This window comes from Schistocerca piceifrons, chromosome X (genome assembly GCF_021461385.2).
Source record: "Schistocerca piceifrons isolate TAMUIC-IGC-003096 chromosome X, iqSchPice1.1, whole genome shotgun sequence".
NCBI lineage: Eukaryota > Metazoa > Arthropoda > Insecta > Orthoptera > Acrididae > Schistocerca > Schistocerca piceifrons.
In genome coordinates this window covers 472,286,545-472,300,095 of record NC_060149.1, presented here as the reverse complement: position 1 = coordinate 472,300,095, position 13,551 = coordinate 472,286,545, and the positions used below count along the sequence as shown (strand labels likewise).

At 39.9% G+C, this 13,551-nt stretch overlaps 1 protein-coding gene across 1 annotated transcript in view; it reads left to right on the top strand.

The window, feature by feature from the left end:
* Positions 1-13,551, top strand: part of LOC124722431 — a 210,485-nt gene that overhangs the window by 157,114 nt on the left and 39,820 nt on the right. The window lies entirely within an intron of this gene.

Here is a 13,551-nt window from a genome sequence, read left to right as displayed (position 1 = left end):
GAACGCGGAATGGTAGTGGGAACTAGACGCATGGGACATCTCATTTCGAAAATCGTTAGGGAATTCAATATTCCGAGATCACAGTGTCAAGAGTGCGCCGAGTATACCAGATTTCAGGCATTACCTCTCACCACCGACAACGCAATGGCCGACGGCCTTCACTTAACGACAGAGAGCAGCGCTGTTTGCGTAAAGTTGACAGTGCTAAAAGACAAGAAAAACTGCGTGAAAAAAAAACCTGCAGAAATCAATGTGGGACCTACGAAGAATGTATCCGTTAAAACAGTGCTGCGAAATTAGCGTTAATGGGCTGTGGCAGCAGACGAGAGACGCGATAGCTATTGTTAACGGCACCACATCGCCGGCAGCGCCTTTCCTGCGCTCCTGACGATATCGGTTGGACCCTAGTTGAGTGGCAAACCATGACCTGGCTGTTGGTGGATTCTGATGGTGTGGGACTGCAGTGCGACTTCTGGTCCTAGTACACCGATAATTGACTGGGGAAGGTTATATTCGGCTATTTGGAGACCACTTACAGCCATTCTTGGATTTCATGATTCCAAACAACAAAGTCATATCACTGGGCCTAACTGTTCGCGACTGGTTTGAAGAATATTGTGGTCAATTCGAGCGATTAATTTGGTCACCCAGCTGGCGCGACGTGAATCCCATCGAACATGTATAGGACATAATCGGAAGGTCCTTTCGATCACAAACAGCGGTGACACTTTCGCAATTATGGACGGCTGTTGAGGTAACATGGCTGTAGGGGACTTCCAAAGACTTGTTGAGTGCATACCACGTCGAGTTGCTTCACTATGACTTGCAGAAGGACGTCCGTCACGATATTAGGAGGTATCCCATGACTTTTGTCACCTTAGTGTATTTCTCGCTCACAACGTGATGTAAAAACCTTGAATCACGTTTGTGTAGGAACAAGCTAATTTCGAGTCGTACCACATACGGGAAAAAATTGTGAGATATTTCGGCTGACACTTGATTGTGTACTTGACAATAGACGTCTATGGTATAAAATCAAATATATAGTTAAAAAGGCGTTTAGACAAGTGTATGACAGTTTTTTAAGCTTCGAAATGAATTTCTTAACTTGGCGAAAGATTTAAACATAACCGCCCGGGCATAGTGCTGTGCAGTTTGGTTGGCGAACGTAGACAGTGCAAGCCTGATCGAATTAATCTGTGAGACTGAGCTCTAAAACCTTTTGGAGGTACAACTTTTAAGTGAAAGTTTTGGATTTCCTGGTATTTGATGACACAAAATACGTGTATTTAGTCATTTATGGCAGGCTATTTACCTCTTATGATACTCTAATGCAAAATGTATCGGCCGTTTCCCTTTAGAAAAAGACATGTTTCCGGTGGCAGCTTTCCAAAGACTTTTAGAGATTGTTAACGATATTTATTCAAAATATTGCAAAAATAAATTTTTATTTTTGAAATCAGACGCAATATCTATCTTCTACTTTGTACAAAATTCCATTTCGGATGTCCCGCGGTGGACACTTGTGTTTTTACTTTAAGAGATATAGGCTTAGAATGTCTTCCCTTCATTGTCTGTACGTATCCGTTATCATGAACTAATTAAAGAGGGCTTCGTATCTGGGTCAGTGTTCCAAGTTTCAGAATAAGATCATCGTTTCACACAATTATCTCATGTTCTTATTTGGTTCCCGTAGTGTCTCTTCCATCCCAAAAACGAACTTTCCAGCTTGGATATCCAAACTGTGGTGAAAGAGCCCCTACCATCAGACCTGAACGCATGAAAATTCAGGTACTTGTATCAGGACTGATTATGCTCATTTCATCCTCGCTTTAATGGAAAAAAACGTAAACCGTCTCTCATGTAACGCTTCCTTTCGTTTCTAATGTGGCCCGTTTAAGAACATAAGGTTCGTCTCATGGGCTGACTCTTGTCGAGAGCTATTCTCGATCTACTACTGAATCAGCACAGCTGCTGCAACACTCCTGTCTGTTAGTAAAATTCGAATGGTACAACTGTAAAGATAGAAATAATCTACTTGAAACTGTTTAAAAAACTTACTATCAACTGTTAATTTTGTATGTGATGTAGAATATACAGTTCACACCAAGTCAATGTCTTGATCAGTAAGTCTCTACAGTAGAATGGTATAACTGTAAAGATAGAAATAATCTACTTGAAACTGTTTAAAAAACCTACTATCAACTGTTAATTTTGTATGTGATGTAGAATATACACTTCACACCAAGTCAATGTCTTGATCAGTAAGTCTCTACAGTAGAGCAGTTTCAGCAAGAAGAGTAACAAAGAGCACAGTGGTGACAAGAGGCTCAAGGGTAGTGAAGGATACTGGCACTGAGAAAACGTTTTAGAACTATCCACCTCGGCACCGTACATGGTGATCCAATTTAACTAAAGCTACAACGTCTGTATGTGTAGATGCTTATCATCGGCGCCATCTGGTGTAATCTGTTGGAATCTTCAGGTCCGAAATCTTTCATATATGTACACATGCACACATTTTTGGTTAATTTATCTGCTTTATATCGTTAACTGAACTAAAGTAAACATAGTGTATCCCTCTGCTTTGCTGTGTTCACATCTCATAATATTTAAAAAGATTCTTATTATAAGAAGAGAAATAGAGAGATTTAAACAACTGTATAAAATTTTTGGTCGCTTTTTCATCCTCATATTAGACGAAAAACTATAGTATATTTTGTAAAGAAAACGCAAAAATCAGACGTTAGCTTTCACTATCTTTCCAGTGGGTTAAAGCAATAAAAAGCGGATATTGCGGTTCTAATACGTGCAGATGGAAGTTGACTGATTTGAACAAACCCCTTTGTCTCAGTTTGCAAGAGTTTTCCTCTTGAAGTGTATATGCAACGGATTGGAATCACGGATTCTCTGGTTTCTCGGGAACTGTTTGTTCGATGGTCTGATATGTACAAGTAATATTATCTTATTTTCGTATATTCGAACGAGCCCACCTAGACCGGAACGAATGCTCTGTCATTGGCTTTCACTTGGATTTACTCGAAAACAACAGCGTAGTGACCAGAACCCCTTTATAGCAAATGCTTTCGAGTGACACCCGAATAGCATATCGAACATCGTCGGGATATGGAAGTTAAATTTTCTGCCCTCTCTTTGGAATCTCATCAATTGTGCATTAAAATTAGTCATTTTTTGTTGTCAGCTAGGAGGTACAATTGTTTACCGCGACCGCCCTAAATGGAGAGGTTTCCATTCTATGCACACATAGTAACGTCTTCTCCTCAAAGAGTGTAGGAGGAGTCGTAAGTGTTACTGTCTAGTGTAGATGACAGTAATGAGTGCATGTGGTGTTGAGAAACTGTAACTGAAGTGTTAAAATCAATTCATCTGAAACATCCACAGTAGCAGAAATGTTACTTTCTACTACGGGTGCATCCAACAGCAGGTGGTGGCTCATGTAGTTACCGATGATGTGTGTCACTTTGGATCGGAAGAGATTCTCTCTGATTTCGAGTGGCTAACAGAAGTGGTAAAGGTTGCCAGTCCTGCTTGCGAGGTGAAAGCAGAGCTGACCCTCTGCAGCATAATCGACAGGACCGATTGCGGACCGGTACAAAGCCGAGTGGAGGGTCTGAATGACCGTGTAGGCTGCAGATTCCTCGATTTGCGCCATAGGGTGGTTAGGTTTCGGCTTCTGCTGAACAGGCCAGGAGTCCACTATATGCAGGAGGTGGTTACACGGGTAGCGGGGGTGTATGGCGTGGACTGGGCGTTCTTTTAGGTTGGCGGCTGGTTCAAATGGCTCTGAGCACTATGGGACTTAACATCTTAGGTCATCAGTCCCCTAGAACTTTGAACTACTTAAACCTAACTAACCTAAGGACATCACACACATCCATGCCCGAGGCAGGATTCGAACCTGCGACTGTAGCAGTCGCGTGGTTCCGGACTGAAGCGCCTAGAACCGCTCGGACACCGCGGCCGGCTAGTTTGGAGGGCCTCGAGAAAACACAAAGAGGGCTTCAGTCACAAAGGGTGCAGGCCGAACACTGGAAGAACGTAGATACAGGAACCATCGGTATAACAGTTGTAAACCGTCGTAGCTTGGATGGGAAACCACCAGAGCTCCAAGCGCTAATAGAGAGCACTGATACTCAAATCGGTATAGGCACTGAAAGCAGCCTAAAGCCGGAGATAAGCTCGGCTGAAATTTTTGCGAAGAACCTAACGGTGTTTGGTAAGGTTACCGGTGGCGTGTTTGTTGCTGTTAGAAGTAGTTTATCTTGTCGCGAAATTGAAGCAGATAGTTCCTGTGAGTTAGTATGGGTAGAGATCATTGTTGGCAACAAGAATAAAATAGCCACTGGATGCTTTACCGACCTCCCAATTCAGGTGTTACAATTGCAGAAAAGTTCAAAGAAAACTTGAGTTTGATTTCAGACACATACCCGACTCATACAATTACAGTTAGCGGTGACTTTAATTTACCCTAAATATGTTGGCGAAAATACATGTTTAATTCCGGAGGTATGCATGAAACATCATCCGAAATTGTGCCAAACGCATTCTCTGAAAATTGTTTGTAGCAGTTAGTTCATGAGTCCACGCTAATAGTGAACGGTTGTGAAAATGCACTTAATCTTTTAGCAAAAAATAATCGTAAGTTAATAACAAGCACCAAAATGGATACAGGGATTAGTGAATACAGGGTTGTCGTAGCGAGACTGAAAATTGTAACCCTTACATCCTCCAAAAATAAAGAAAAATATACCTATTCGAAAAAACAGATTAAAATTACCTTGACGCCTTCCTGAGAGGCAATCTCCACTCCTTCCAAATTAACAATATAAGTGTAGATAAAATGTGGCTTGAATTCAAAGAAACAGCATCGGCAGCTATTGAGAGATTAATACCAAATAAATTAACAAACGACGGAGCTGATCATCCTTGGTACACAAAACGGGTCAGAACACTGTTGCTAAAACAGCGAAAAAACATGCCAAATTTAAACTGATGCAAAATCTCCAAGATTGGTGATTTTTTACAGAATGTCGAAATTTAGAACGGACTTCAATCGAGATGCTAATTGTAGTTTCTCACGACGAAACCTAGTCTTGAAACCTGGCAGAAAGTCCGAAGAGATTATGGTTGTATGCGATGTATTCGAGTGGCAAGACACACTTAATGCCTTCTCAGAGCGATATCAATGACGATACTATCGAAGACAGTGGTGCCACAGAAGAGATACTAAACACAGCCCTCCGAAATGCCTTCACATAAGAAGCCGAAGTAAATATCAGAGAAGGAGAATCAAGAACAGCTGCCAACATGACCAACGTAGAAATAGATATCCTCCGAGTAGTGAAGCAACATAAATCAGTTAATAAAAGCAAGTCTTCTGGTCCAGACTGTATGCCAATTATAATCGTTTCAGAGTACGCTTCTGCAATAACTCAAAACTTAACAATCGTATAAAACCTTTCGCTCAACAAAAGATCCGTACCCAAAGACTGGTAAGCTGCACAGGTCACATCAATATTCAATAAAGGTAGTAGGAGTAATCCACTAAATTACAGGTCCACATCATGAACGTCGATATGCAGCAGGACTTTGGAACATATATTGTGTTCGAACATTATCTCGAAGGAAACGGTGTATTGACACACAGTCAACACGGATTCAGAAAACATCGTTCTTGTGAAACACAATTAGCTCTTTACTCGAGTGAAGTGTTGTGTGCTATTGACAAGGCATCTCAAATTGATTCCATATTTCTGGATATCCGGAAGGCTTTTGACACTGTGCCACACAAGTGGCTTGTAGTGAAATTGCATGCTCATGGACTATTGTCTCAGCTAAGTGACTGGATTCGTCATTTCCTGTCAGAGAGGTCAGAGTTCGTAGTAATTTACGGAAAGTCGTCAAGTCCAACAGAGGTGATTTCTGGCGTTTTCCAGAGTGGTGTTACATGCCCTTTGTTGTTCCTTATCTATATAAACGATTTGGGAGACAATCTGAGCAGCCGTCTTAGGTTTGTAGCAGATGAAGCTGTCGTTTATCGACTAGTAAAGTCATCACAAGATCAAAACGAATTGCAAAACTATTTAGAAAAGATATCTGTATGGTACGAAAATTGGCAATTGACCCTAAATAACGAAAAGAGTGAGGTCATCCACATGAGTACTGAAAGGAGTCCGTTAACCTTCAGTTACACCATAAATTAGTCAAATCTGAAGGCCATAAATTCAACTAAATACCTAGGAATTACAATTACGAACAACTTAAAATGGAAGGAACACACAGAAATTGTTGTGGATAAGGCTAACCAAAGATTGCGTTATATTGGCAGGACACTGTAACACATCTACTAAGGAGACTGCCTGCAGTACACTTGTCCGTCCTCTTTTAGAATACTGCAGCGGGGTGCGGGATCCTTACCAGATAGGACTGACGGAGTACATCTAAAAAGTTCAAAGAAAGGGCAGCGCGTTTTGTATTATCGCGAAAAATGGGAGAGAGAGTCACTGAAATGATACAAGATGTGGGCTGGATATCATTAAAAGAAAGGCGTTTTTCGTTGCGGCGGAATCTTCTCACGAAATTACAATTACCAATTCTCTTCTCCGAATGATAAAATATTTTGTTGACGCCGATCTACGTAGGGAGAAACGATCACCTTGATAAAATAGGGGAAATCAAAGCTCTTACGGAAAGATATAGGTGTTCGTTCTTTCCACGCCCTACACGAGACTGGAATAATAGAGAATGGTGAAGGTGGTTCAATGAACCATCTGCCAGGTACTTAAATGTGATTAGCAGAGTATCCATGTAGATGTAGAATAAAACAGGTGCCAGTTTATACGTTGGTGTTACTAATTGAACACTTCCTTGACAGGGCGACACTACAAAAGGAATATGGCAACGTAGTAAAAGTTGATAATCAATAACATTTATTAAGAGTATGTTACAAAACTCTACTAGATGTCCTACATCTAATGCAATGAAACATAAATAACTTGGCTGTCTCTTGGCATTCTATAATACTGCATCTATGAAAGTAATTATGTAGACACTCGGTTAACTGTAACTATTTTTCCGTAAATAGTGACTGCTAAGTCGACGCTTTACTCCTCTGTACAAAGCTTATGTAAATTTGCTCTGTATCTTAATGCACAAAATTTTAGCACATAGTGGAAATGGCTGAGGTACAGGAACGGAACTGTGTGTGAATTGGCGGCGCCTCAGCTTTTGTGACTATTGGCAGAAGGATTACCACCCCCCTCAGTACGAGACAGAAGCGAAATAGTCCACTGTTGACATCTCTGGTTGGTGGCTGGCAACACTATTGGTGGACAAATGCGATGCACTGATGGAATTGGTGGTGGAAGCAGGAAATGATCCCGATTAGTGAGTGCCACAAGTAAATACAAAAATAATGCAACAATAGCAACTTGGAATGTAAGATCATTATACCAACCAGGCAAAGTAAATAATGTTATACAAGAAATGAAACGCCTAAAAATTAACATTTTGGGTGTAAGTGAAACAAGATGGCCTGACTCAGGAGAAATGACCATTGACAACATGAAAGTATATTACTCGGGAAATTCTGATAGCCAGCACAGGAATGGGGTAGGAATAATTTTAGATGAGTATGCTAGTAAATCTGTCAAAAGCATTTTACCAATCTCAGATAGAGTAATCAGTCTACATTTACAAACGAAACAAACAAATATTAATTTAATCCAAATCTATGCTCCAACAGCCGACAAAGACCAAGAAGAAATAGGAAAATTTTATGAAGAATTAACACAAGCAATAGGAACCTCAAAAAGCAAAGACATTATTATCATCATGGGAGATTTTAATGCCAAAATAGGTGAAGGAAGTGAAGGTGATCTTATTGGACCTTTTGGTTTAGGAACAAGAAATGAAAGAGGAGATTTGCTGTCACAATTTTGCCAGGAAAACAATCTGTCTATTACAAACACATTTTTTAAACTCCCTAAACGAAGACTTTATACTTGGAAATCACCAAGAGACTGTAATGAAGAAGTTTGCAGAAATCAAATTGATTTCATACTTATAAACAAGAGGTACAAAAATTCTATTCATGGTGTGAAAACATATCCAGGAGCTGATATATTTTCTGATCATAACCTTTTAGTAGCAAAGTTCCATGTGAAACTGAAAGCCATACAAAAGAAACAAAAGAAGGACTATATAAATACAACTATTCTAAGAGACCCCTTGACTAAACAAAAGACTTCTGAAGAGATTAATAAGGAATTAGTTAGGATAAAGAATAATCAAACAGAAGACATTGATGGCAAATGGGAACTTATAAAAGACACATTAAATAATGCATGTAAAAACACAATGGCGACCAAACACGACAACATGAAAAAGAAGTGGATGACAGAGAAGATATTACAATTGATGGAACAAAGAAGAATACTTAAAAATAGAGATGAAAGTGAGTATAAAAGATTACATGCAGAAATACGAAAAGAAACACGGCGAGCAAAAGAAGAATGGTACAAGGAACAATGCTCTGAAATTGAGAGTTATGAAACAAGACATGATAGTTTCAACTTACACAAAAAAGTTAAAGATTTAGCTGGACTTAATAAAAAGAAAAGTACAAGTTTATTGTTAGATAAAAATGACAAAATAATTCCTGATGTTAAAGGTAAACTGGACAGGTGGACAGAATATGTCAAAGAACTATTTGAAGATACAAGAAAAGATCAAAAATTTTATGATAACATGATCGGAGAACGAGGACCAAGCATATCGAAAGAAGAAATATTACATGTTATCAACAAATCAAAGACAGGAAAAGCCCCTGGACCGGATAAGATACCAAATGACATCCTGAAACTCATAGGAATAGACCATATAGATATATTTGTACAATTGTTTAATGATATTTATAATTCGGGAATTATTCCTAGGGATTGGTTGACATCTACCTTTGTTACATTACCCAAAAAGGCTAATGCCAAAACTTGTAATGATCACCGTACAATAAGCTTAATGAGTCACACCTTAAAGATATTTCTAAAAGTTATACACCAACGAATATACAAAAAAGTAGAAGAAGGTATAAGTGAAACACAATTCGGTTTTAGAAGTTCCCTCGGTACAAGAGAAGCATTGTTTGCTTTTAACATATTAGCGCAACGATGTATGGAGGTTAACCAGCCACTATATGTGTGCTTCCTGGATTATAATAAAGCATTTGACAAAGTTCGTCATGATCATCTCATAGAATTGTTAGAAAAGAAAACACTTGATAAGAAAGACATCCGCATTATATATAACCTCTACTACAATCAAACCGCAACCCGGAAGGTAGAAAATGAGTTATCGAATGATATAGAAATAAAGAGGGGTGTGAGACAAGGTTGCGTTCTCTCACCCTTATTGTTTAATATGTATTCAGAAGACATAATCCAGGCAGCTCTATCAGATGAAATAGCTGGCATTAAAGTGAATGGGCTAAACATTAACAATGTTAGGTTTGCTGATGACACTGCACTACTAGCTGGAAACCTCAAAGATCTACAATTACTTCTTGACAAAGTCGCAGAAAAAAGTGAAGAATTTGGCTTGACTCTTAACGTAAGCAAGACTAAGTTCATGGTGATATCTAAAACACACCAACAAGAAAATCTTACAATCAATAGGGAAAGAGTCGATCAAGTACGTAAATTTAAATATCTCGGAACAATTGTAAATGAGGAGATTGAAAGCTCAGAAGAAATTAAATCGAAAATAGGACAGGCCAGAAGTATCTTTAATAAGATGAAAAATGCATTCTGTTCGAGAGACATTTGTTTAAACACAAAAATGAGGTTGCTAAGATGCTATGTATTCTCAAAATTATTATACGGAATGGAAGCGTGGACATTGAAAAAGAAGGACATGAACAGTTTAGAAGCTTTTGAAATGTGGGCATATAGAAGAATACTTAGAATTAGTTGGGTGTCGAGGATTACTAATCAAGATGTCCTAAGAAGAATGGGAAAGGAAAAAGAATTAATTAAAACTATTAAAGTAAGGAAGCTACAATATTTAGGCCATGTTATTAGGGGAGTAAATTACAAAATATTGCAAATAATACTAGAAGGGAAAATTTGTGGGAAGAGAACGAGGGGTAGAAGACGGACATCCTGGATTGACAATTTAAAAAATTGGTACAACTGTTCAACGTCAGAACTCCTTAGATCAGCCAAATCAAGATCAGAAATTGCCATGATGACAGCCAACCTTCTTAGAGGAGACGGCACATGAAGAAGAAGAAGAAGTGAGTGCCATCTGTTGGCTGCTGTCCGGAACTGAGAGGCGCCAGGCGAGTGGTATGCCTGTGTGGTGGCGGTCTCTGGTAGTTTGTTGTGCACCTCTAGAGCCAGGCGCACAAAATCCATCCCCCTGCGGGGGAGGGGAAGGAAGCTGTTAAAGGCAGTCGGTTTCCTTTGTTGGTGGCATGCATATTTTGTGGGTGCATGTATGTTGTTCCCCTGTGTATTGCTAATAGCATCGTAGGAAAAACCACTCAAAACAACGGTGAGTGAGTGGTAAGTGCTGGTCTGAGATGTGAGATGCAATGTCCACTTCCATCCCTTTCTGTTTGCAGGCAGGGTCCGCTACTAGAGCGCTGGCAGGGGCTGTATTATGCTGCATCTGAATGTCCCTCAGATGACTGGCTATGTACCGGTCTTCTGGTTTCAGGCCCTCAAAGTTCTCCCTATATGCATGTGAGAGCAGTGTGGCCTGACTTGTTTTTTATGGCGCGTTGCTACTCCATTTGAACGGTTAACCTAATACATGACAGTGCCAAGCAGCTCCATGACTATCCCTGGTACCCATTTCCTTTCTCCTCGTGTGTACTTTGAAATGGGTACCAGATCCTTCATTTCCAAAATATTTTGTTTCAACCGTTATTGAATCTCAGCTTGTGGATGTGCGAGTGTTTTTGAAATTGACATTAATGTTCAATCGGTATTCCATAAAGTTTCTATGCATGGTGTAGACCGGCAATGTACTGAGAGAGGAAGATCAATAAATTATTGTCTTTATTGTAATACTTGACGAACTTCTTCATGTGTAACTTGAATGTCCGTACCAATCTTTCAGCGAATCCATTGGCCTTAGGATGAAAGGACTCAGTTCTGAAGTGTGAAATGCCGTTGGTTTCACAATACAGTATAAATTGCTGAGAAGAAATGCACAAAGTTCTGTAAAATAAAAGTCAGTCTTCATTCGTATCAAAACAACTGTACTTCGAAATTCTCTACATCTGAGAAAGTATGACTGGTAAAAGATACCAAACATGGTGAGTCGAGAAGACACGCCAGTGCAAAGCATTTCAGATTCATCAGTATCCCACTGCCGAAATACTTGTCATTGCCTCATGAAAGATGACGTGTTCCTTCGTATTGCAGGCCACTAGACCACATTTTAGTCGAGACCTCAAGTATTGTTTTATTTTTTCAAGATATGCAATTATAAGAATCCCTTTTGAATTTAATAAAATAACGCCCTCCCGCCGCCCCCCTTTCCCCCCTTCCTCCAGCGTTTGGGCAGACGATACCAACTACATTGGTCCACTGGTTTTGGCCCTGGTCCCCACGACCACAGCCATTGCTGTTTCCTTATCCTTTTCAGCAGCAAATCGCTGGACATACATATTATACGAGAGTCCTTGTCTTCTGAGACACAATATATATGACGTTATTATTCTAGCTATTATATTATAGTATTTGGTATATTCTATACAAAATGAATATAGCCCTGGATGATTTATTCTTAGTTATGGCATGGTAGAAATAAATTCACATTAGCTAATTGAGTACTGCTATAATTACATGCAAAATATAATTTTTACTGAGATGTTGGATGGAAGGCATCTCCTGGTTAACTAATTTAATACATTTTTATTTTATTACTGCACTGTTATTTTACCTAGAATAGCGATTGTAGAGACTCTATCCGCGTAGAAGTGAAAAGTTTCACAGAAATATAAAGACCCTACTGGTGAGATGAAACACTATAAAGCTATTTGCATATCGGTTATAGATAGCCGCAAATTTAGGAATTACTTCCTTTATATTCCAGAAGTGTCACAACCTCTTCTCTGCTCGACATTTTAACGGAAGCCATTGATCCAGTGCATAAGTTTCCGTTGACTTCTATGTTGTGTAAAATGATAAGTTCAGTTTTCAGTCTACAGTACGATTTTATACAGCTGCACGTTATTCGATTATCCTTTAACCAAATCGGAGATATTTGTGCATTAATGTAAACTGGTTTTGTCTATTCCATTCCTGCATGTGATAAATGACCCACACGTTATCCCCTCAGTCTATCCACTAATCCTTTCGATTTCGATTATTCCCTTATACTTCCCTGTTGTCCAATATACAACTCTCCTCATGCAATAATGTATGTAAAGAGGAGCTGAGCACTAGATGTCACGAGAGACACACCCACCAATATAAAGGGAAGCGGGGGATATTGTGCTGTCAGTAGAGAATCAGTAACAGCAAGACGTGTGAGTCAACTGAGCTCAGTGACTTTGAACGTGGATATTTCGTTGGATGTCACTTGAGTAACAAACCTATCAGGGACATTTCAAGCATTCTGAAGCTGCCTAAGTCGACTGTTGACGACGTGATTCTGAAATGGAATCGCGGAAGGACAAACACATCTCAACCTAGATCTCACAGACCTCATCTACTGATGGACAGGGACCGTCGAGCTTCGAAATCTGCAGAAGAAATCAGTCACGAGTTCCAAATCGTTAACAGGAGCTCTGATAGCACAATGACTGTGTATAGCGTCTTAGACAGAATGCGGTACAATGATCGAGCAGCTCCCCGTAGGCGACTGATTTCTGCATGGAGGTTTGTGGTGATGTACACAGAGTCGCCAATCGACAGCAGATGTCTGGAGAGGGAGTGATTTGGAGTGATGATTCTCGCTATACCCTGCGGCAATCAGATGGAACGATTTTGGGTTGCCGAATGCCTGGGGAGCGTTACCTGCTACCGAGAGCAGTGGCAACAGTAAACTACGGAGGCGGCGCTGTTATGATATGGGGGTGTTCTTTGTAGTCTTGTTGTGGACGCCTTTTGTGTACTGCATACAGGAGAGGAACTATTCGGAGATGATGATTGTATTACCGTAGCAAGGCTCTATGTCATAAAGCACCATATATGAGGCAAAAGTCTGTGAACAATAACATTATTGAAATGAAACTGTTTGCCCAGAGTCCCGACGTGACCGTAATGGAAAAATTTGGGATGAAACCCCGGCGTCCAACACCACTGTCGTGTTTGGTTTCGGTCCTTTAGGAAGAATAGGTTTCCATTCTTCCACAGACATTCATACAAGTCACTATAAGTGTACCAGTGAAGTTCAAGCCGTCATAAGGTGAAGTGTGGGTACATTCCACATTACTGTCCACTAATTTGTGTCCAGATACTTTTGGCCAGAGAGTATTTGAACACGGAGATTTCTGTTACACACAATCAATGCAAGTCA